The sequence below is a fragment of the Gekko japonicus genome, unplaced genomic scaffold (assembly GCF_001447785.1).
Source record: "Gekko japonicus isolate JY-2015 unplaced genomic scaffold, Gekko_japonicus_V1.1 scaffold2657, whole genome shotgun sequence".
NCBI lineage: Eukaryota > Metazoa > Chordata > Lepidosauria > Squamata > Gekkonidae > Gekko > Gekko japonicus.
This window is the reverse complement of record NW_015170970.1, coordinates 10345-15438: the sequence shown is the minus strand read 5'-3', so window position 1 is coordinate 15438 and position 5094 is coordinate 10345.

Here is a 5094-nt window from a genome sequence, read left to right as displayed (position 1 = left end):
GTGAGGTGCAGGAGGGCGGGGCCTGGAGCTCCCTGCTGGTGCCCGCTGGAGGTCGCCGCCGGCTGTGGGGAGGACACACTTCCGGTGATGTCAGGGTGTGTGGCATATGCTAATGAGTTATGCTAATGAGTCCCCCTAGCTCTTTTTCTATGAAATGACCCCTGGGGGAAGGGAAAGGAGTTTGTAAGCCGCTCTGAGACTCCTTTGGGTAGCGAAGGGCGGGGTATGAATCCAATCTCTTCTTCTTCTTCTCTTCTTCATATGCCACACCCCCTGACATCTCCGGAAGTGTGTCAGAAGGCAACACCCACCGCTCAGGCTCCACTGGACTGTTCTGGATTGCTAGCTATGGGGGGGGGGCGTGCAGATCTGTCCTCGCAGAGGAGGGAGAGCTTGTAGCTGAATAAAACTTGGTCTTAAAGGTGCCACTGGACTGTTCTGGACTGGGGGGGGGCTCTGCAACTTACCTGGCTGGTTCTTGCTCTGACTGAGGGCTGCTGGGAGCAGGGGTTGGGGCTTGTTGCATGTGCCCGCCCCCTGGGCTCTTTACTGCCGGAGCTCTGCTCCTGTGTGCTTCTGCAGGAAATGACCCCTGCTGGCAGCCACCAATTAGGATGCAATGTTGTGTAAATAGTCTATTGTTGGGAGTGGGTGTGTGGTGGGTGTGTCGATCTACGGGCTTATAAGCAGGGCTTCGGCTCTGCTAGAGTTGTCTTATGTTCTGCTGAAATCACTCAATAAACTAAGAGCTGCTCACTACACACGTCTCGAACCCAGTACATTTCAATACCCTTCCCTTTTCAAGATGAGCCCCTGTGGGGAAGGGAACGTTTGAATTAGCTCTAGAGCCAGCGTGGTGTAGTGGTTAGAGTGCTGGAATAGGATCAGGGTTTGAATCCCCTGGAAGCTCGCTGGGTGACCTTAGGCCAGCCACACTCTCTCAGCCTAGCCTACTCACAGGGTGGTTGTGGGGATCAAACAGAGGAGAGGAAGATGATGTAAGCCTCTTTGGGTCCCCGTCGGGGAGAAAGGTGGGGTATAAAGGGAGTTTATCAATAAATAAAATAAATTGCAGTCTGGCTCAATTTCAGCTAAGGAAGACTTGCGTAAGGCACTGACTGGCTAGTGCCAGTGATGTTTCCAACAAAACTCTCTCATTTTGAATTTTTTTTAAAAAAAGTGTGGTGAGTTGTGAGCAGTGTTCCCTCTAAGCGGAGTTAGTGTGAGCTAGCTCACAGTTTTTTAGCCTCCAGCTCACACATTTTTCTCTTAGCTCAGGAAGCAAACTAATTTATGTAGTAGCCAAATCAGTAGCTCACAACTTTAATGCCGGTAGCTCAATAAGTAGAATTTTTGCTCACAAGACTCCACATCTTAGAGAGAACTTTCATTGTGAATGAAGAAATATACATCTGAAGAAGAAGAGATTGGATTTATACCCCGCCCTTCACTACCCGAAGGAGTCTCAGAGCGGCTTACAATCTCCTTTTCCTTCCCCTCCCCACAACTGACACCCTGTGAGGTAGGTGGGGCTGAGAGAGCTCTCCCGAGAACTGCCCTTGAGAGAACAAAGAACTTGTGACTGACCCAAGGTCATACCAGCAGCTGCATGTGGAGAAGTGGGGAATCGAACCCAGTTCTCCCAGATTAGAGTATACATAATGAGAGTCTCACATACATGGGAGGCAGGGATGCCAGCCTCCAGGTGGGACCTGGAGAAAGCTCCTGGAATCACAACAGCTCTCCAAAGGACAGAGAGCAATTCCTCTGGAGAAAATGGCTGTCTTGGAGGCTGGACTCTTTGGCATTCTACCCCCCTCCTCATCCCCCCCGGCTCCTGCCCCAAATATCCAGGAATAGCCCGACCTGGAGTTGGCAACTCTAAAAAAATGGCATTGGGCCATTCCGTTTTCTCAAAAGAAACCCCAGAACATTATTAAAATACATCTCGAGAATGTACGGACACACATTTTCATGCAGTCGACTCGCTCCGTCGTTTAAATCGGATAATGGGATAGAACAGAACCGAGAACATGCAAATCCTTTTATTTCATGCTTTCGAGGGGGGATAATGTAAGGGGCGGGGTGGGGTGGGGGAGTGATTATGGGATTATTTCTGACAATCCGTAAGTGGCTGCTCCTTTTGGGTTTCCCCTAACCTTTGCTTTCCCCCAAGACTCAATTGCCCCCTAATTACTAGACTACAAAAGCCAATTGAAAACAAATAAAAGGGGGCAGGGGAGGGAATGACATCTTAATCGTTTCCATCTCCCCTCCCCCGGCACTTAAATTCTCAGCCTTTTACAGGTCTATAAAAGCGACTTGGCATTTAAAGTTGATAAAATCCAGATTTGCTTGTTAAATAAATCAGCCGGTACCCTCTTTTTAAAAAGACCCTTCCAAGAGCGATGGAGCTGTAGGTTTGGAATCCGGGATTTGAAAGGGCTAAAAACCTACGTTATGGCGCCACCTGCAGGAGGTCAGAAATTTCGGCATCACTGCAGATGGTTTGAAGCCCCCCAGGGGTGTTTTTTTTTTTTTTTTTTTTGGGTGTTTTTTTTGGGGGGGGGGGGGTTAGGTTCTTGCCATGCATTTCGGAGAGCTCTCTGGTGTGATGCTGAACACCCCTTTTCATCTTGGGTGCGAGTCTGAGAGAAGAAGCAGGAAAGGAACATTTTTATTTTTTAAAAAAAATGAATAAACACCATCAACTTTCCAAGATTGGGTTTTTCGACAGATACCCTGACTGCAAAAAGGAGCCTCAACACGGAGGGAGATCATTTCAGAGGGTACTCCTGCTGGTCTGCAGTAGAAATGTTAGATCTGAGTCCAGTAGCAACTTAGAGACAAACAACAGTTTGAAGGTATAAGCTTTCAAGAGTCAAACTTCACTTCGTCAGATGCAAGAAATGGACATCTCAGAGTCCCTTTGTACAATAATGCAGTTCACTTACAGAATAATTTCAACAGGAGATTAGAAAGAGAGACTGCTGAACTGCAACTGATCGTGAAGCTCAAGACAATACATGCTCTTGGACTGAATCGAGACCTAGGTTTCCTGTCTCATTACCAAGTCTGATTTCTCCACACCTACTACTCCTCTGCATATCACACCTCATCCAATCACACCTGCTTTTACCATTCACCTGCTATTGTCATTCAGCATCTGAAATCACTCCACTCTCCAAGATATAAAGACAGATGGACTCACTTTCTAGCTGTATCTGAAGAAGTGTGCCGTGATTCACAAAGGATCATCCCCTTGCCACAAATTTTGTTAGTCTTCAAGGTGCTACTGGACTTTTGCTCTTTTCTACTATACAAAAGGATGTAAAGGTGCAATGCGTATTGTAATCAGCTCGATTGGAGGAGAGGGGAAAGGTTTGAGGGCAGAAAATTGGTGAGAGAAAGAACCCCGAGTCCCTGTTCAGCCCTGGAGGAGCCCCTTGTTCTGACCTTGCGAATCATCTCAAGTGCCGCAATCTCACCTTGTAATTTCCCTTTACAAGGAGGGAGAAGATTTATATATTTTATTTCTAGCCCTCCCCCCGCACAGAGTGGGTAACAGCAGTGGTTAAAACAATAAATACAGTTTCTGTTAAAAGAGATTCCAGGACATTCCAATACCATGAGTAAATCAACAAAAACAGCACCTGATAGGTTGGCTAGATATTACCCTAGCATGTCAAATTTATGTTGGAAGTGTAAACAAAACGCTGGATCTTTTTATCACATGTGATGGACATGTGATAAGAGCAAAAAATATTGGGTTGGGATTCATGGAATGTTACATCAAATAATAGGAGTTAATATACCTTTTAAACCAGAATTCTTTTTGTTAGATGTAATATCAGAACAATTTTAAAAGTCAGATTGTTACATGATCACCCATATTGTAACAGCAGCCAGAATTTTATATGCCAGTATCTGGGGGAAAAGAAGATATACCATCTAAAGAAGATATGATCTACAAATTATTGGAAACAGCTGAAAAGGACAAATTAACTACATTACTTCAAGGAAGAAGAAACGACATTTTCAAAGAGGTTTGTCAAGATTCTGCACTTGGATTGAGAACTGTATTAAATCTTGATGTTATTAAAATAATAAGATTAATTCATGTAATATTGTTAGGTGCGAAGAAATAGGAGAAGAAGCTCTAAATAAGCTGAACGATTGTGGGATGGAAACCTGTTTATGTTTGTATTCTGTATTTTGTGTTTCTGTTTGTTTTGTCTCGTTAGAAACCTATTAAAAATCATTAGTTGCTGTAGTTTTTCCGGGATGTGTGGCCGTGGTCTTGGCATTGTGGAACCTGACGTTTCGCCAGTACCTGTGACTGGCATCCTCAGAGGTATAAACACAGAACGATCGAATACTCTCTGTGTCAAGGTGAGAAGAAAATGGCAGGCAGGTAATTTATATCTACTCAGGAAGGTGGGGTAGGGCTGAGTCATTCTCTGGTAGGAGTTCCCCAGGCTATGGACATGCTAATGGAGGAGCTTTCCTGAGGAGGTTCTTTTGTTTCCTGAGGAGGTTTCCTGCTTCCTGAGGAGGTTGTTGAAATTCTAATCTTATCTGTAGTGCTATTGTTATTTAAAATCGTTATTTAAAAATAGCACATAAGGCACAATCAGGGGTCATTTCGTAGAAAAGAGGTGCTGGAGCTCATTAGCATAACTTATTAGCATAACTTATTTGCATATGTCACACCCCATGACATCACCGGAAGTGTGTCGGAAGGCAACACCCACCGCTCAGGCTTCACTGGACTGTTTTCGATTGCTAGCTATTGGGGGGGGGGAACGTGCAGATCTGCCCTCGCAGAGGAGGGAGAGCTTGTACCTGAATAAAATTTGGTCTTAAAGGTGCCACTGGACTGTTTTGGACCAGGGGGCTGGGAGAAGCTCTGCAACTTACCTGGCTGCTTCTTGCTCTGACTGAGGGCTGCTGGGAGCAGGGGGTGGGGCTTGTTGCATGTGCCCGCCCCCTGGGCTCTTTACTGCCGGAGCTCCGCTCCTGTGGGCTCCTGCAGGAAATGACCCCTGAACACAATACAATACATCCTAGCTAGGGAAGGATAGTTCATCATGT